A 21,180-nucleotide genomic window follows, 5' to 3' on the forward strand; every position below is an offset into this window, starting at 1 on the left:
CCTAGGCTTAGACTACATTCCTTTACGTAGTAAATCCTGGCTATCTGACATTTATCTGGTGAATAAATGCTACCTCTGTATGAGCTTTTAAATACCTCTGCAAAGAAACTATCCCTGATTAAAACAACACTCAGGGAGCCACTAAGCCGACTCTCTTGCTTGATTTACTTTTATTTTTTAAGTTAGTTAAATCAGGAGATCATGATAGAGATAAAAATCTTAGTAAGACATGGCCCTTGCCCCTCCAAAGGTCTTCTTTCAACTCTAGCAGCCTCCCTGGTCCTAAAGCCTCTTCTCCATCAGGCACACTGCAGTGCTGCAAACTGAAACGTGGGCCACTGTGCCCTGCACAGTGTGAATAACAAGGCTGATAAGTGGGAGAACAATCTTGTAACTAAAGAGCAAGCCCCCTTCCCTGGCCCTCCTTACTCCCTTCAGTGAGAAATTTGCTTAATGATTCTCGCATCCTGTCCTCTACATTACATCAAGTGATTTTCTTTCCGATCTTTGTCCGGGTCAGTCTCTCCCAGAAACTTTTTGCTTCCTCCCCGGCATCATATAGATTGGTTCCTATTAGGGACTCAAATATCAAGTCCTGTTAGTTTCCCTGCTCCTTTCCAGTTCCTAGTTATAGGTCCTGCCCAACTCTCTCCGAGCTTACTTTGTTCTTAGTTGTCCCTTGTCTTACCTTGACCAGAGACAGGCAGTCCCCGAATCATTCCACAGAGCTGTCCTGCTTGTCTGATATCTTCAATCCTTGCTACCCTGACATAGTCTCCCAGCCCCCCAGACTGCCTCAGTTTATGAAGCTGGGAATGTATCTCTTTCTATCTGATGCCACATCAAAGGACTCTAAAATATAAGGCAGCTTAATTGAATTGAATTGACTCAACATCCCTCTGAGAATCACCATATCACAAACTGGGCTCCTGGCACTTGTCTCCTGTCAGACATTAGCATCTCTACAACTCTTAAGGACAGTTTGTTTACGCTGGCCTTAGCCAGGCTAGGGAAAATTTCAAATCCTTTTATTGGAGATGACAGGGATGGGGGGGGGGTGGAAGTTGGCAGGAAAGAAGGAGCCTGGCCACACCGTTCTTTGTGAGTTATAGTATTTTATAAGTGTCCCTGCCCTTTCCCCTCACAAATCCTTTTGTTAGAAGAACACTTGTGTCCAATTCTATGATTCAGCAATTTCCTCTTCTGGATCCTTTCACTTTGGGGCCGCAGCTGCCACAGACCCTTACGAAACAGAATCCACACAATAAAATGACCAAGGAGATAGGTTTGCAAATTGGGAGTGCTAATCTCACAAGAGAACGGAAGAAAAGGTTGGCCGGTCCCACGATTTCGCAAATGAGTGAATAGCGTAGTATACAAAGAGGTAAAAGGCCCTCATATGAAAGAACTCAGAGCAGTGGCTTTCCATTCCGGGGCCTGGGGGTTGGGGGTAGACACGCACTGAGTCAGTGTCCTTTGATGTCCATCGATGAGTTTTAGCCCCCTTTCAGAAAGCCTGGCAACAGAGGCTGGCAGCTGTATGGGACAGATCTGGGACCAACTAAGGACCGCCTGCAGAGTCTCAGTAGGGCCAGAACTATCTAGATCTGGGAATGGGAACCTCTCTCAACTGACAGACCTTGGCCAAGAAAAGGAGAACCGCTGCACCGTCACTAGTGAGTTCTCAGGGTCAGATTAAGAGACCTCGAAAACAATGCCAAAAAGGCAAGAGAGGGGCAAGTAGGTAAAGTTTGATGGTGGTATTTCTTCCCTGGTTGGGGGTCGGGGTGGGGGTACAATGCTTTTCAGCTAGCTCCTTTGCACCAAGCCTGGCACTCACTTGGGCTCATTTTGCCTGTGCAGACCTCAGAAGCAGAGGTCGTTCTGTGCCCGAAAATCTCAGCCATTGAAACCCTGGAGTGCTCAATCCACCACTCTCAGTTGTTCCTGAAATAACTTGTTGCTTGCACACTATAGCAATGAGGTCCAGGGCTTTCGGAAAAGCTCAGGGGCTTAAAGGACAGAGAAGACCCACCAGGGATAATGGGAAAGAATGGGATCTTTGTCAGCACCGGGTGAGAGGGGCGGTCAAGGAGCCACGGCCAGTCCCCGCCCCCTCCCTCCCTTTTCCCCTGACCTGGTGGCCTGGTTAGTCTGTTGGTACCCTCCTGGGGCCGCGGGCCTGTGACCCCACTGCGTCGACAGCGGGGGGCGCAGGCCCCCAGCCACTCTTGTTTTTCTTTTCCTGTCACTTTTTCTTTCTCACCCCTCCCCTCTCAGTCTTTGGGCTCCGAACAGCTGCTGCTGTAGCTCCTAACTTTGTGCCTTTCTCTCTCCACCCCCCCACCCCCCACCCCCCAACGGCTGTTGGCGTCTTTGGAGACGCGGGCTGGCCGCCCCGCCAAGGGGGCGTGAGCAGGCCTGCCGGGTGCGCCGAGGGGCACGGACCGTGCGGTGGTGACCGGATGGAACGGGAGAAGAGCACGAGGCGGCGAGGGAGGGGCGGCGAGGGGCGAGGGGGCGGGGCGGGGCGGGGCCAGCAGGCCAGGGGCTGGATGTGCCTGTTGCTGGGATGCTGATGGATAGGGTTACACCGCTGCTGGGGCCGACTCGAGGAGGTGAGGGGATATTTTTGGAGGGAAGAGTTTCTGAGTTTGGGATCCGGGAGTGGGGGGAGGGCGAGAGGACACCGAAAGTTCCTCCTACATCTGGGCTTTCGGCTTCATTCAGACCTTGTAAAAGGCGCGGTCCCCTCCAGCCTTTGGGTGCCGCATGGACCTTCCACCGCTCTCCTGTGCCTCGCGTCCGGTGGCCGGCCCCATAGGTCCCGCCAGCTCCCTTTCTTCGCTTAGCTTCGCTTGCTTGTCTTTGTATTTGTGACTGTTTTCCAGCCCGGTCTTTTATTTTACTTAATCTTGAATTGGTCACTGTCGCCGGATCTCTTGATAGCTGGAGTCAGATCGAGAAGTACCTGAATGAAGAGTGAGGCTTTTGGAGAAGCATTTTTGTATCTGCTTAGGTATGCTCCTTGACTTTGCAGCAACTGTACTTTTCTATTTGCTATTAGTCACAGAATTCGGAGCTCTTCCTCTCTGTGAACGCTTTGCAGAAAATCTTTTCTAATTCTGTCCTGTGCCTTTTTCTTTTTCGTTATACATTGACTGGTAAGTGAACTAGGTGCCTTACTTTATTGGGGGAGAAATTTAGATTCCTTGAGGAATGTACACAAGAGGATTGATTGCCCTGAGCTGGGGATCATTTATTTAGCCACCTAAGGGATAAATATTTATGGCTTAGGGTGGAAAGATTGTTGGGAAATCATTGGTGTTTTGTTTTGTTTTATATCTGTACTTTTGAATCGCGCCTTGAAGGTATCGTTATTTTCGTGGATGTAAACTTTTCCTAAACTTAGAAGAAAACTAACTGGTAATGTCCTTGAATTTTCTACTTATTTTCTTCTTATTGTTGCTTGCTTGCTTGCTTGCTTGAATTAGTTGCCTTGTGAAATATTCTGAATCAAGTTGTCTGGCTCCTTTCCGGTCGTACAGTTGGAAATTTCTCATCCCGAATTTTGTCTACTTAACAAACAAATTAATTGCTTTCAAATTATTTTGATGCAGAATTCATTTAAGCAATTAGTAATCATTTTCTCATTATTCTGACAGATTAAAGGAGATTAAGAAATTTAAACATTGATTCAAAACTTAAACACCTGGAAAAGGAGAAATCAACCTTTGCTACCTCGGGGCTGGGCTCTGCGCACCAAAGTTCCCTGTGCCTTGCCGGCTCTGGCGCACTCTGCCCCCTCCTTTGACATTCCACATAATGAATATACTTGAAATATGATTCTTAAAGTAATATCTGTGTCGTATAGAGTGCGTAACAGGAATACCAGGGAGCTTTCATGGTTCATTTTTGTAAATGACCACCACAGTTAGGTTTTACATGTTTTGTTACCTTACTTTTGTTTTGGGAAGAACGGAAAATTAGTTCTCAGAAACTTGTGCTCCCGTTTTTCTCCACAAGTGGGGTACATGTTAACTTTAATCACTAATCAAGGCGCAAATGTTCATGAAGGGTGGCAAATTAAAGATAGTCTCCTGAGAATATTCTTTTTTTTAAATGCCTAATAACGCCTTTTTCATTCAACACTAAATAGAAACCTGAATGGCAGGATTGAAAAGCATAGCTTTAGGGGAAATTTTTCCACCTGTTTTTGTGTCCACCTCAAAGCAAGCCAGTGTTGAAATCTTTCCAGACCAATGTGGCTCCATGCAGCTCATCACTGCTGAGTGCCAGAGTTTAGCAGAAGAGTAAGGACCTTTTACTTCACTGACTTATGAAGCCCTTGAAGTCCTGATTCCAGCATCACCCCTTAGTTTAAATTGCTCTGTGCCCACTAATACAATCCTGATGTCCTAGGACCTCAACTCCAGTTTTAAGCTCTAGGCAAAACTCCTTGTATCTCTAGTTCAGAAAAATTAGATTGACCAAGAAAATGAAATCTCAACTTCTCTTCTATTATATTGGAACTGTGCTATAAAATGCAATTGCAGTTCATGATAAAATTTATTCTGGAAATATTTGAGGAAAAGGAAGTTTAAAACGATCTGCTGCTTAGACTTGCCAGCTCTCATGATCTCTCAGATCTTCACACGAGAGAAGTTTTGCATTTTGTTTGCTTCCCTTTGTTTTGTTGTGACTTAGAATCAGAGTTCACCGCTATCACCAAAACTTTCACTCAAACTGAAAACAAGTTTTTCACACATTCTCCTTCTGTTGTAATTACACTAGTGAACTGAATAAGCTAAAGGACAAATTTAAACTTATTAAACATACATTCTTTGTTACTTTGTTAAAAGTGAGTCGTTTTCTTCTTAAAAGATTCAAGAGTTGAAAGTAATTCACCTGTGGAAAAGTTCACATTTTTGAAGTGTACAATTTAAGATATTCTATTTGGTCATACTTTTTGATGTTCAGTATAATTTGATGCTTAATAATAGTTTGAGAGCATAAATTCAGTAGATTTTCTAAATTTAAGGAAGAAATGACATTTTAAAATCAACCTTTTTAATGGTAACATCTTGTTCTTCTGTGATAAGGCTGTATCCTTCAATCTAAGAAATTTAGTAGTTGTAAAGAGGAATATCTGACAAAATAAAATATATTCATACAGATCTTACTCTAATAATTTGTAGCATCTTAAATTCTTTAAAAGAATCCTTTTAACTGAAAATATAATTTCTTTCATCAAAGGGAGACAACATTCAAATCCAGGAAAGACACAGATAACATATGAGCCAACTGACCATTGCCAAAGCCACGCATAATTTCTCAGTTATGACTGGCATTTGTAGTTAGAACTTCTCTTGGAGGAATTACCCTTAAGATGTAACATAAGCCAGATTTAAAGTGAATAAATAAATGAAATACAAAAGAATCACAACAAGAAAAGATGTAGCGTAAGTGTTTCTTAACGGAGAAACTTTTAACTTTGAAGTTGAAAATTTCATTCTAGGTCAACCCAAACTGTCCCAGAGTCCAAATCTGTTAGTGACACCAAAAGATGTTTTGTGATGAATGTAACTGCTTCTTATCATAGGACACTAGAACTAGCATTTCATAATTCTTTATTTCTGTTAAGAACCCAAAACCAACCAATATTTTAAAATGTTCTCTAACTTCTCAAGCTTATTTAGATACCATATTCCCATAGGCATTTTATATTTTAAAAAAATTATGTATTCTCATCTACTTGAATGATGTATAAGTTCTCCTGATAAGTTTTCTTCCCCAGCACACACCTCAATGAATGGGGGATGGAAAGGTACCAAGAAGAACCTTGATTTTGGCATTTTAATGCATATTGTAAAAATGCACATTTATTCTAGGTTTGTTCTCTCCCTTTTCTCCATTTATACTTGTGTTTAAATTTTAAAGTTGAAATAGGAAAATAATTTTTAAAATTATAAGTCACTTGTTACACCAGCCAACTGAAGTCCACCACTGGTAAAGTCCAGTTACATTTGTATCTAATCTATTTTCTGCACATATGTATATGCACAGAAAAGTGCTAGCCACAGTTGAATGCATGCTACACATAGATTTGTTCGGATTTTTGTTTGTTTAGAAGTTCTTTTGTTTATTTTTATTTTTATTTACTTTTGGTTTTGGGTTTCTTTGCTGTTTTGAGGAAGTTGTATGTGGGATTTTTTTCTTTTTGCCATGATGAAACCTGTGATCATTCTTCCTCAAGCTATCATGTAGCTGGGATTATGGACATATACCACCATCATTTTTTATCTTTCTATTCTAAAGTTTCAACTTTTAGAATCAGTCTTTATGTATGCCAAAAATACTAAACCACTTAGACTTCAAATCACTTTTCTATTTTATCTAAAGTATTATTTCTCTTCTTATTTTATTGAAAAGCAATATAGTCTGCTCAACAGCTGTGTCTTTTGGTTAACAACCCATTGCTGGCAAGTTCTCCAACAATATTGAAAATTTGTAATCAACATCTTTTGCAAATATTCTATACAAAAATTACTAAACAGGACACTGAGGGTTATCTTTAATGTTTCGTTTTCATCAATATAAACGAATCATATGTTAAGTCTCTGACTTCCCTTGAGGTAAAGTCAACCCTTGTGGTTAAGGCTGGCTTCAGACACACTTCTCCTGTCTCAGCATCCTGAGTGCCAGAATTAGAGGAGCGCACTGCCAGGCCCAAAGCCTACATTTCCAACTTTAAAAGTTCCCATCTCCTACAGTGTAGCAATTTCAAAATTGTAACTACATGAGCTTTTTGTATTTATTCTCCATTAGTGCCTCTTGTGCCCATTTTTCGGGAAAAATTTCATTGATATTATTTATAATGTTCAACTTCATTTTGTGCTTTTTCACAGAGTATATTTTTATCAAGCTTACTGGCTAGCCCATAATTATTTGAATATTAGAGATATGCATTTCTAAAGCTAAGTAATTTTGGAAAACTTTGGAATAATGGTGGTGATGGTGTGATGTGTGTGTGTGTGTGTGTGTGTGTGTGTGTGTGTGTGTGTGTGTGTGCATGTGTGTGGTATCTGGTCTGTGTCAGGCTTGATCCTGTGCCATCGATCTTCCACATTCTCTAAAGACTCCACTGGAGGCTGTGTTGAACATTTATGTAATTACTGTTACAGAGGAAATAAATAGTTAATAATAGTCCTCTGATTTTATAAGAGAAAAGAATTTAAGATGTGAATTTTAATTATTCGCTATAGCTACTGTTGTATAAAAGGTCATGGAGTTCAAATAGCTTTTCTCTGGCTTCAGTAGAGAAAAGATTAGGCCAATTAATATTCCTACATTTTGTTATTTCTTCTACAATATATCATTATATTCAATCGTAAATTATGTTTTCCTAGAAATAATCTTCATATGTATATGTATACTGATCTAATTAAATATTTGAAAGATAATAAGAAGTCTTTGAAGTTTGCTAATATAAATACACAGTTCATAGTTCACTTTGAGAACAATCTATGGGGGACTGGAGAGATGGCTCAGTGGTTAAGAGCACTGTCTGCTCTTCCAGAGGTTCTGAGTTCAATTCTGAGCAACCACGTGGCGGCTCACAACCATCTGTAATGGGATCTGGCGCCCTCTTCTGGGCTGCAAACATACATGCAGGCAGAATTCATAATAAAGCTTAAAAAAAGAAAGAACCATTTATCGATCATTTCAAGCACCATTGATCTCTCCATTTCCTACTTATTTCTGGAATTACTGTCATTATTACATATTGTTTTACTATACTCAGTTTAGAACTTTGTTTTATATAAGTGGCTCCATTTAACAAGTAGGTTTGTGTACTAGATCTATACAAATATGTGTAGACTCATTAATCTGAAAACTGTACTGCATTTTCACAAATTGATAATACCACGAAATAGTAATTAGTATCCCTACAAAGTTAAATCCTTCTTGAATTTTGAATGCTGATATTTAAGGGGAAATGAATCAAGTTATAGTATACTAAAGTTGGAGTTTTCTAAGCAAGCAGGTAGATGGCATGTATTTACCACATGGACTTTCATTTGTAAATTTAATACTTTGATTTAGATGTATTACCAGCATTACTCTTTATTATACATGAGGATATGGTATTTTCCATTCTGAGACATGCAAATTAGAAAGCAATGTTAATGGGAATTACGCAAGAGTGAAAAGCTAAAGTTAAGACTACACAGTCAGCCAGAAGGTGGTGGCCGTGCCTTTAATCCCAGCTCTCTGGAGGCAGAAGCAGGTGGAACCCCAGTTTGTGGCCAGCCCGAGCCTAAAGAGTGAGTTCCAGAACATCCAGGGCTACACAGAGAAACCTTATCTCAGGGGGAAAAAAAAGACAACACAGTCTTATGTGGATGAATTAAGTAATAAATATAGAGATGATAGGTTATAAGGTAAATTAGGTTAGAAGATAAACCGGAAAGAAACTGACATTAAGGCAGTTCTCTGTTTTGGCCTCCAGATTATGTGGACAGAGCAAAAGCGAAAAGTCATGAAATTCTTACCCAGTGTTATCTTAGCTCTCAATGCTCTCAGAGCTGGGACTGTTGCTTGAGAACAGACCACCTCCTCAGCATGGGCAAGGCCCTGGCATTGACTCTCAGCAAAGAGGAGGAGCAAGACCAAAGGGAGAGGCAGCCAAGGAAGAGAACAACTGAAGGTCCTTCCTCAAAAGACTTTAAACTTTGAAAGGTCCCCTATTGGTTGCACACAATATCAGGTATATGCCAATCACAAGTTAGACACTCAGTACATAATAACAATATAATAAATTGCCTACTTCATATGCTATTGTAAGCATTAGATGGCTTTATGGGTGAATGGTGCTTAGCATATACTAAAGGACCAATATTCATTTTCTGTTTTTATGGCTATTTTAACTATTTTTTCTTTTTCTAAAAACATTTATTTACTTTGTATACAGCATTTTTCCTGCATGTATGCCTGCAGGCCAGAAGAGGGCATCAGATCTCATTATAGGTTATTAATCACCAAGTGCTTGCTGGGAATTGAACTCAGGAACTCTGGAAGAGCAGACAATGCTCTTAAGTCTGAGCCATCTGTCCAGCCCCCTGTTTTAACTATTTTTAATGTTAGTTCTCATGTATAGTGAATGTATTCGTATTGTGTGTGCACATGCATACATGTGTGATGTATAGGTTTGTGTACATAAGTGTATGTAGGTGTACTCCTGCACAATAAAGGACATATGGAGACCAGAGGTCAATCTCTCTCCACCTTTTTGAGGTGGGTTCAGTGATTGAACCTGCAGCTTCCTAATTGACACACTGGCTAGGCAGCAAGCTCCAGGGTTCCACCTACCCGTCCTCAAAGTGCTGGGGTCTTAGACTTTTCCTGGCTTTTCCATGGGTTTGGGGACTCTGATCTGCCCAGTCCTTTAGTGTTTGCTTTCTTTAATTAAACTTCTTGAAGTACTCTGAGAAGGCATTTGTGGCAAAAATAAGCACATCTTTGTGAGTTAATATAGTGTACGGCGCAATGAATCCAATTAATAGTATTATATAATGTATCTAAAAATAGAAGGACTGTGAATACACTCATCATGAAGAAATGATAAATCTCCTGAGTCAATTGACTGCACAAATCAAAGCATCCCATTGTACCTCATAAATATGTATAAATATGATGTGCCAATCCAAATGCAATGTATTTATTAATGGGGACATTTAATGGATGCTATCTGGTAAACATTGCCTTACACTGGGTATGGGTTTTAACCTCAGTTTCACAATTAAAGTGGTCTTTTGAACCAGGGCCTGGGATGTCCTGAAAGGAGCCTGGAGGTAAGTTCTGACTATGTCTTCTAATGTTCATTGACCTCTCTGTGCGCCCCCTTATTTGGTGAAGAGCCAAAAATATTGGCATTTGCATCATTCTTGAGGTTGCCACCTTCAGAGTCTGTTTCCTAGTTCAACTGTTGTATTCATGAGAAAATGTAGTTGGAATGTCCTTCAATAGATGATGTTAGAGACATTCACTTTTTTATTTAAATAAAATAGATTTCTCTGATATTAGCTACTTAAAATAGCAAATACCAAATAATAAATAAATACTAAAAACCTCAAAAATAGCAAATACCTTGAATGATTTTTTTTTACAGAAATGGTTTTATCTCTAAATTAGGAAGCCTTCATTTTTAATTTGAAGCTTGTACTTCTGTTCGCCTTATGCACAGGGAAAGCCAGTGGTCGTCAAAATAGTAATTCATTTATATAGTAAACTCCATTATTTAGCAAGCGCTCTTTTCTTTGGAAATACAGCATCTAATTTTGAACACTTTGTAATTGGGACTATTTTCTGGTGATTGCCTAGTAGAGTAGGTCATTTGCAGGTAAAGCATCCAGTCTTCCTCCAGCATTTCTGGAGTGCCTGTTAAGAACTCAGCAGTGAAGAATACAAACAAAGCAGAACTTGCCTAATAAGGGGCAAAGCAAGAATTTGACCCCAGGTCTTGACCATCAGACTTCACAATAAAACAATTCACTCTATCTTCTTTGACAGAAAACAAAAAATACAGAAATAGTAACATCACCTGTTCTCTTTCACCAATAAGCCCTATTAAATCCCTACATAATTAATACGGCTATCAAATAAATACAAACTGTGTTTTGTATAAAGTTAAAAGTTAAATTCAAACAGAAAACCTGGGGCAAGAAAAAAATCTAAAAATATATTTTAAAATAATGTTCTTCTAATCATATCAATCAGTATTTACAAGAACCAATTCCTAATCAGGTTAGACATATGATATATTTTCTGCTCTCAACAAAAGTTGAAAATAATGTCTGAAGTTCATTTATTCCTTTGGAAATGACTTGCACATAGTCTAGTTGAGCATGTATGTATGTAATTTCTGAATTGTTCTAGTTGTTGGAGCAGACATAGAGTGAGACATCAAAGCTGCCTATTTGAAATATCCATTTTCTTACAGCAGAATAGCAGTGCATGCATATATGGATCATCCATTTAATTGAACTATAGCATAAGGCAATTCCCCAAAAAGAATATTTCCTTGTGTTCCTTTTGTTTGTTACATTGGATGTTTATGGTAATATAGTTTAGCTTCAACATGTACATAGTGAGAATTTAAAAAAAAACCAATTTGATTGCAACAGCACTTTTTAAATGTAACAGTTTCTTAAATTCCAAGATTGAGAAGTCATGAATCTAGAACCACCTTAAAATTAAAAGTACAAAAAGAGCTAAGAAGTCTGAATGTGTCTGTTTTAACATTTTCTGATCAATTTCTAAAGCTTTTTTGCTTCTAAAAAGCGTATTGTTTCTCTGTCTTTTCTAATTCCTTAATTTGGCCACAGTCAATAAATTTTATTCATACACAGTAAATTTATCAAAATGAATCAGGAGATTTGAAGTTGCACAAACACCACTCACAGTTTTGTGCTTTTTCTGACAAAGCATTTTTTTGTCTTCTTTCAAGTTCTTTTACATTAACTCATTACAGTCATAGGCCAATTACAGTACAAAGTAATAGCAGAATAATAGTGAATTTGTAAGGAAAATGGACTGGCAGAATGGAAGCATCTATGGGATTTTTTTTCACCAATCTTCAAGAGCCTGAAAAGCAAAACTATTAAAGCTTCATTGAAAAACGGCACTTCACCTTATAGAGTAGTTAATTGACTATTTAATGAGGTGGAAAATAGATTATGTTGGGAAAGAGGTATTTAATGAAGCAACCCTAGAAATTCTCTACACTAGAAAAAAATCCTTGGCAACCAAGTCTTTGTCAAATTGTCCTTAATTGTATACTTATCTAGCTTACTTGTGCCTAATGGACAAAATCTGTGTTTAAAGAAGTTGCTAAACTGCATGTAGATAGGAAAGGTGTATGTTTTTGTTCCTTTAGTCCACTTTTGACTGTAATAGCAGTGATAGAACTATGGAAGTTCAGTCCTAGAGCTTTTATACCTCGATTGTTGATATTTTGTTATATATGTTTAAAAGGATAAATATGTTTTCATTGAAATAATTGTGATATTATTATGCCTAAGTTTTGGTGGTTATATAAAGTCATAGTACATTACATTTTTATCAACATTTTATTTTATGTGTGTGTGAATAGTTTGGCTACACATGTATTTGTACATTATGTGCAGGCCTGGTGCCCATGGAGGGCAGAAGAGAGCATTGAATCACTTGGAATTTGAGTTACAGAAGGTTGTAACTTCTGTAAGCCACCATGTGGGGGTTGGGAATCGAAATCGGGTTCTTTAAAGGAACAGTCAGTATTCTTTACCTCTGAGTTACCCCTCAAGACCCCAAATAGTCTTTAAGAAATTGAAGATCAAAATATGAATTTAAGGTGATTTTTGATAATGAAATTAATAAGCCCAGTTATAAAGGAAAACAGAAGTTACTACCCATACTGTAAAAGGAATTAGATAATTTAACTATCCGTACTGTAAAATGAAATAGAGATAACTTAACCTGTAAGGCTTAAAGACTTAAAATTCCAAAAAAAACTTAATCCATGTAATGTTTAATTGTGGGAAGAATTTTCAGATGTTTCTATTTTAGAAAATCTGATACCAATTATAATTTCAGAACAAGTAAAAGTTCTTTCTCATTTTGTAGTAAGGTGTAGCTCTCTCCCTCAGCCTGGCCACTGTGAGTCTGTTGGCATATGGATGTCATCTACAGCCAACAAATTCTAGCAGAGACAGAGTAAACGATATCAACTTAAGATGACTTATGGACAACTGATTGTAAATTTTGATGAACGTTAGCACATTAAGGAGTGAGAAAGAAGAGGAGAGAAAGGCAGGAAGAGAAGGAGAGTAGGCAGGGGGAGAAAGGAGAGAGAGGAGATAGATAGATAGAGAGGAAGGAGGGGAAGAAAGAAGAGAAGGGTAGAAAGAGAAGGGAAGGGAGAGAAAGGAAAGAAGGGGGAAGAGGAAAGGAAGAGATGAGGAGATGAAGGGAGGAGGGGAAGAGAGGAGAGATTCTGCTTTTAAAATATTATAAGTTGGTCAATCCACCCATCGAAATAGACCACAAAACAATAATTTTTGCCCTAAATTAAGCCAATAGCTTGATTACAAACGATATCTAGAATAATGTAAGTTGTTTGGCCATTTTGAGGAAACATATTAAAGCTCTTAAAGGAGTGATGAGTCACTATTCCTCAAACCTAAAACTATATTTTCCCCCACTAGATACAATCCATATTTCTTCACAGATATAATCCATATTTCTTCACGACTCCAAATTTTCTTTTCAAAATTCTTACCTTTAAAACAATATTCATAAATAAGGAATCTCCTATGGCCACTTTAAAAGATTGAAAAGGAAATGTCACCAAATTATGACATATAAGTGTTCTTTTTCTAAAGGCTGTGGAATTGTCACAAGACCCTCCTTTCAAGAGTAGCCTCCCTCTAGAGAGGTTCACTCTTGAGCATCTTCTCTCTGTATCTTGAAAGTAATCACATTTTTCTACCCGTTTTTCATCTAAGTGTTTATTTTGGTGTTTGGTGAGATCTATAGATGAAGTGTTTCAATCAAGGAAGAAATGTGAGTTTAAATGTTTGGGTTTAAAATTTTGCATTACGTTTGAGCTATTGGGTTTAGTGTCCAAGACAGCTGGCTAATTTTTGTATTTCAAACAAATTAATGGGAACTGGCTAATTCTTACAGCTATCTTTACAATATAAAACCTTGTTTATAATCAGTGTCATAAATTGTATCTCAGTTTGTTTGAACTAGATAGAAGTAGATCAAATAGTCAGTGACTTGTTAACTAAACCCTTATTCATGTAGCTTAATGTGCTGTCTTTGTATTCACATGAATGAAGAGAAAATAAGCAGAAACTGTCACCTCTACACTTGGTTCTGTCATTTTTATGAAGATCAGTGCCTACTTTAAATGACGCGTTAACTTAATTCTATTTAACTCAACCATTCCTAGAAAGGACAATTAAGATGGAATTTCTCAGACAACCTTGTCGTCTTTTGTCATTTAAAAAACATGATTGTGACTACATTTAATTAACCTGTAAGTTTCTGTTTGTCTATTTTAGAACTATCACTTAATGTGAAAGTCAATCCTTTTCGAGTCAATGGAACATCAGCTTGCACCTATTCTTTCTGAAATACCTCCAACAGGGCCAGTTATCAATGGAGATCCCATGTGCCAGGTAAGAAAAGTTTTCGCTTTTTTAGTTTCCCTATAACTGGTTAAAATGTTGCGAAATCCAATCTGGCATTGGTTTTTTTTTTTTTTTTTTTTTTTTATTAACTTGAGTATTTTTATATACATTTCGAAAGTGTTATTCCCTTTCCCGGTTTCGGGCAACATCCCCTCCTCCTCCCTTTCTTTATGGGTGTTCCTTCCCATCCTCCCCCTGCCGCCCTCCCCAACAACAATCTAGTTCACTGGGGGGTTCAGTCTTAGCAGGACCCAGGGCTTCCCTTCCACTGGTGCTCTTACTAGGATATTCATTGCTACCTATGAGGTCAGAGTCCAGGGTCAGTCCATGTATAGTCTTTTTAGGTAGTGACTTAGTCCCTGGAAGCTGGCATTGGCTTTTATTGGGTTTTATAGTCTCTTGGAAAGTTTTTGGTTTTGGTTTTGGTTTTGGTTTCGACATTGGTTATTTTCCTTGTAGGCCTTTTGAAAATAAGACATTCAACACTAGCTTACTTACCTATACACCATTTCTTTTTAAATTAATTTAGCTGCTTTTTTTATACTCCTTTGCACAACCTAAAATGTCTACTTTTATGTTGTAAATTTCTACTATTTACAATTTCCTAGGGTATATCTTTTGAAATTGTATATTTAATAAAGAATAACATTCCTTCATGCTCATTCAGAAATAAGTTCAATTACATATTTGAAAAGTATTGTATTTAAATAGCAATGACTTCTATGGATTCGTTTCTAGAATGAAAGGATATAATTAAAAATTAGTATTTTTAATAGATTCAGGAGAAGGCATAACTCAATATATATAATGTAAAAAAAGATGAACTTTTTGTCTCTTGAAAAAAAAAGCAAAGATGATACTTTCTCATAACACAGTCAGAAATGATTGGGATATATGCATGCATGAAAATGTCAAAATGATGCTCAGTTTTATTATTAGTGTATGATAATAAAATGTATTATTTCTAAAAATGACAAAAGTAAAAATTTTTATAAGCAAAATTACATTTTTTTAGGTGGAGAATTTTCTTCTGGACCCCAATGCCATGACAGTGTATTCTAATTATTCACAGACTATGACTCAGCCCAAGATGTATAACAACTGGACTTGTCCCCAATACTGGTCTCAAGTATGTCTGAATTTTACCTTCAAATAAATTGTGTTATCTGTGGTTTCATTTATTTGTTTATAGAGGTTTTAATCTGGGGGTAGATGCAGAGGGGAATGTTGTCTTTCCACCTCAATGCACCTATTTTTTATTACCTTATAAAGTATTACTTGGGTGGGGGAGTGAGCTGTTCTTACTAAGGGGTATTGAATTTCTGTCCATTGACCCAATTGTACCCTTCTCCTTGAGCATTTTGAAATCCCTATAATTAGGGGACCTGGATGTTATTCAGAAAGGATAATAATGACTTTTTCCATAGATTTACAAGGAAGTATGCTATTAAATAATTATCTATTTCTAGATTGTATTCATTCAAGTTAACCCTGGAGAAATCCTTACCATAAAGGCTGATGACGGGTCCATTCAGAACATTCAAGGTTTGTTAAAGTAGAATTGGATGTGTGCTTTTTTACAGTCAGATCAAGTGAACCTAAATATTGGTGTAAAATTACTAATATTTCAGTGATGCTCTTACTGTTTGAGAGACTGAATATTCTTGAAATATTCTGAATAGGAGCTTAGCACCAATAAAAGAACCAGAACTAATCTTGCTTACCTTTGTAGAAATCTTCAAAACTAACTTTTAAAACATGAAAGGAAGTTGATTGAAGAATTGTGTTTGAAGGTCAGACATTGTAGACATTGATTTTTACTTAGTTTTACCTCTGACTTCAGTACTTTAATCACTTACATTACAATATGATCTGTGCTAAAACTTTTAATTTAATAGTAAAATCTTTGAAGCAGTTAATATACTACAGGTTAATAAAGAGAACTATATGTCCAGTGAGATGTTTGTATATTTGACAGACTATGAAGGCAATGGAAATAACTGCATATACTTTTAGTGTTTGCATCAAATTATAAGGTCACAAAAAGATATATTAGACTCTATAAGCTATTAGGCCATATAAGCTAGTTTTTATATACTGCATTTACAAATATATCTATATTTTCAAATTTAAATGACATCTGAATTATAGTGGCATATCTTCTTATCAAAGTTAAATTCAAGCTTATTGAATTTAGAAGGCACAGTATACGGATGAACAGAATAAAAGAAATTATTCAAAAGCAAATGTCATTTCATATTCTCTTAATGACCTTTTCTCCCCTTTTAAAAAGATGCAAGCATATATATTTTTGTACTTCATGTATGTACATAATGTATTGTGATTATAGCATCACTGCTGTCTCTTGCTGCCCCCCCTCTGATGATACACTTCTTTTTCTCATCTAGTCTTGATTCTGCTTTCATGGGTGTGGTTTCTTGTTTTTGGTGACCCATTGAGTTTAATTAGGGTTACTTTTATGAGCATGGGAGAAGGGTTTTGTATAGAAGTGTATATCTTAGGATTGGCAATAATACTGCTGAAGAAAATGTCTTTCCCTTCCAATTACAATTAACTGCCAATAATTCTTCAGGGAGGTGTTTGGAGCTTGTGAGCCCTCTCCCCTCTAGAAAGAGTTAGCTACCTATATCTTCTAATTTTTTAAACATCCTGTTAAAAGTTAAATCTCTTGTTAATTACCAATCTGTACAATCTAAAGCAACAAAACTAGATATACATTAGATAAATATGTATTTTATATATACAATGAGTGGTTAATTGATCAGTTTTAGTCTGCTCTACAGATGGAGCCTTCAGGCAGCTCATTTATTCACATTTTTCAACAAATATTTCTTTAATACTTAGTGTGCACTATCACTGCACTGTATATCTAGTACTAATAATGTCCTCTTGATACATATAAAGTATTGTGTATAGTAATTTTACTATAATATTATTTACTATAATATTATACTATAGTATTTTCCTATAATATTTACTATAGTATTTTAATTATACATACACATTTTATTATATATAAAACAAATAATCTCAATTTTAAATAGTCTAATAAAGTTATTGCTTTATATCCATAGACTTATTAACTATTTTCAATTAAGATTAATTTTTGGTATTATGCTAATTGTTTTATATTCTAAGGTGATTTTGATCTATTGCTATGCCAGGAATGACTGTTACAAGCCAGGGGCTCAGTAAATATACTTACCAGGCCAGAATATATCTAGAAAATATTGATTAAATCTGCAGAAATAGAGACACAGTTGGCAGTTTGTGACAGAGAAAATCACCCCCTGAAAGAGAATGGGGTTCTTTATACAGTTAAGGAAAGTTAGTCTTGCCACATGTGCCATTTGTGTAGGTCTACATTTGGATACATAAGCAAGCACATTACCATTTTGTTAAATAATAAATAGTATAGTACAAGCTGTTGGAGTTTTGTCATTTGGAATAAGGCACCATGGATCTTTAAGATTTATTAGACTTTAAAACAGGGCATAAGGCATACATCTTTAATCCTAGCATTCAGGAGGCAGAGGCAGGAGGATTTCTGTGAATTTGAGGCTAGACTGGTCTACATAGTTCCAGAACAGCCAGAGTTACATAGAGAGACCCCATCTCAAAAAAAAGTATTACTAGGCTTTAATATTTGTAAGACCCCTTTAGTGCTATGGTTGAGGAGCTGCTGCACATAGTGGGGGCTGATGATTAAAATGTGATAGAGTTTTCTTTTAATTTTGTCTTTTGTCTCTAAATTTCCCAACAAAGTAGTAGATCAAGTCCATTGTGAGGGAAAAAATCCATCTTCTACAGTGCTCAGAAGGATTCAAAGGGACATAATGATGTTGCTGATATATCACTTAGTGTTTGAATCATGGGCAAAACATAGAAGGTTTAAGAAGCATTTTGGAGGAGAAGAGGGGGAATGACTATCTCAAGAGGTTGAAGGCCCAACTGTAACCTCAACTTGGAGACTATAAAGTCCTTGATAGAAGAAGACAGGCACTGATGTCAGTGGTAATGGTAATTGCTCTGTAACAGGGCCATGGGAACTTAATGGCTTTTAGTATGAAAAGTATCAGTCATAACAAAAGGTTAAATGAAACACACACACACACACACACACACACACACACACACACACACACACACACAGAGAGAGAGAGAGAGAGAGAGAGAGAGAGAGAGAGAGAGAGAGAGAGAGAAGTTGTGTCAGTGAGTGAGCCCAGGAGATGAAAGCAAATCAGTCCCATGAGGCATTCTATAGGAGTCATCTCTCAGATGGTCTCTCCTCTTAATTAGATGCCTACTCTCTTTTGGTCTTATAACTACATCTTGTACTATCCCTACTTAATTGACATATACACGACATTTCCAGGGCCAGACAGGTATTCTTTGGACTATTGTAAACAATTCTACTAGTTTATTTTTCAAACTGGCCCTGAGAGATTTGACGGCTACCTAAATATAGTCTAATCCCAAAGACTATTGGCCAACAAGTACGCTGAGCATAAGAAGCCAAGGTGAGTACTCTTACTCTGGTACCTGTATCTGTCATAATGCCTTATCCCACTAAGCAGAGTGTCAGATGAAATGCCCTCTAGGTCAAGAGATTACAAAAGAAGGTACAGGGAGGAGATGCTTGAAAGGAGCAACCTGGATATCAAGAGCATTGGTCCAGGTATCAAATAAATTAGTGAGAACATAACAAGAGACCTTAGTTCTACATAAGAAGGAGACGCTGAGGAATTAAGCCATGTGGTGATGACTAGATAGAAAAGTAAGTGGTTAGGACATTTTAATATGAGGACGTTGAAGCATGAAAGAAATTGTGGCAAGCCAAGACCATTCTAAGAAAGAGCTGACAGTGAGGGATTTCATGTTGAAGTAATTAGACTGTTATATTTTTCTAATCCTGGTAGAATTGGGGGAAACTGATTGGACCCACTATTGATCATTATCAGAGAGAGGAAATATGAAAGCTTTCTGAGAAGAGGAAGAATCTTGTCAAGAGACAGACTGGAATGATTAAATGGGATTGGGAGTTTTAATTTAGAAGCATTTAAGAACATGCCCGTAAGAGTTGTAGGTTGTCTTGGGTTGGGGGTATTTGAGAAAGAAAAGGTATGTTCTTCTTGTCTTTTTGTCCTATTTAACAGGAGAATGAAGTCACATGATGAAATAATGCCCAGAGGAAAGGGCTTTTCCCTGTGGCCCTAACAAAAATGGAAGTCTGGCTTAAAAGGCAATCTGGTGAATAAAGGGGTGTGGAAGGGACATCTGTGTTTCTATTCAGCCATATGAGTGATGGAAGCTGTCCCACATGACAGGGATTTCATTAGAAGTATCTATGGAGCAAGGCTGTCAGTTGGGTTCATTTAAATGGACTGGCTGGGCCAAACATGATAATCTAGTTAGGAGTTGTGTCAGGCAAAGCCAGAAATCCTTTGCAAGAGTTGAGTTGTTTTATTAGAGGAGATCATGGACATTTTAGAAAAGACAATAAGAGAAAATGGGTGTAGGGTGTAGGGATAAGAATGAGAGGATAATGAAAAGTTACAATGGTTAAAAGTGTCACCATGGGGTGATTTTAGGGAGGCGGGTAAGAAATATAATAATGATGGTTGTAAAGATTAGAAGAAACCCTCTGTACTATACAGGAACACAGTGAGGAGTAACGATGGAAGAAGTGAGTCAAAGTAAGTGATAACTTCAGTCCAAGAATCACTTAACAAATCTCCCTAAGGACCACAAAATGTCTCTGTAGGAAAAAGTTCTTGCCTTGCAAACCTGCAAACCTGAATTTAACCCCCAAAGCCCAAGAGCAAGGGCAGAAGTGACTCCTAAAGTTGTTCTCTAGCCTCTTCCCATGCTTGCCTGTACTTGCACATACACATATAATTTATACACATTAAATGCCTGCATGCATACATACACACATGCACATACATAATACATCTCTCTGAAGGAAAATATCTAGTATAAGTTTCCTAAACTGAGTTGAGTCTTGTAGAAAGAATATCAAGAGAATATGAAGAAAGAGCTTGTAAAATTATATCATAGAATATTTTTAAAAAGCAAGAAAGAGAACTAGCCACTCAATGGGACCTAGGAGGCTTTAAGAGTCTGGTTCACCTTGAGACTTGCTATAAGAGGAGTCAGATCTCTAAGGGGTTCATGGAAGCAGGCCATTTGAGCTAGGGGTGGGCACAATGTTCACACTGGACAGATGAAGCCATGTAAAATAGGCTTTATAGATTGACTGTTTTGAAACCAATTTGATCCAAACAACTTCAAGAGGTCTTCCAAAATGTGAGGTCTTTAAGATGAGCTCAATTTCCTGCATTTGTGAGAAATGATCATCACTTTGTAAGAAGAGTACTGGAGACTCAGTGTAGTTAGTGAAAATTAGTTTATTTCATGACTTTGCAAATCTGAGCAACAGTCTGGAATGGCAGGTTTGCCAATTAAGCACAGAAACAGTCTTTATACCCCTAACACTAGCCTCTTTTTCCTTTTCCTCTTTGGCTGAGTAATCAGGAGGATACAAACTTACACATCATCAAAGTATTGCATTTCCCCTGGCCACTTAGCACTTATCTTTTACTCAACAAAAAACATGCCTGAGTTCATCTCTACACTTTACATTTTCTTTATTTTAAAACTTATCAGGTGTGTGACCTTGTTACATTTCTAGCTTTATGACTAATCATTCTCTACCTTAAACTTGTAGTTTAGGTGTGTGGGGTAGCTTAGCAAGTGTGGGTTAGAGGGCATGGATAGCTAGACTAACAGACTCCAGCAGGGGTCCAGTGTTCTTTGTTTTTCTATATTTCAACCTATGCTGGCTCAAGGTAGTTTTGAAAATTTACTTCTTCCTTATTTCTTTCTTTTTTTTTTTTTATTAACTTGAGTATTTCTT

The 21,180-nt window shown here is 37.4% G+C and overlaps 1 pseudogene; it reads left to right on the forward strand.

The window, feature by feature from the left end:
• Positions 1–19,938: 19,938 nt before the first annotated feature.
• LOC116888071 overlaps positions 19,939–21,180 on the forward strand; it is a 3,253-nt pseudogene continuing 2,011 nt past the window's right edge.

This window comes from Rattus rattus, chromosome X (assembly GCF_011064425.1).
Source record: "Rattus rattus isolate New Zealand chromosome X, Rrattus_CSIRO_v1, whole genome shotgun sequence".
Lineage (NCBI taxonomy): Eukaryota > Metazoa > Chordata > Mammalia > Rodentia > Muridae > Rattus > Rattus rattus.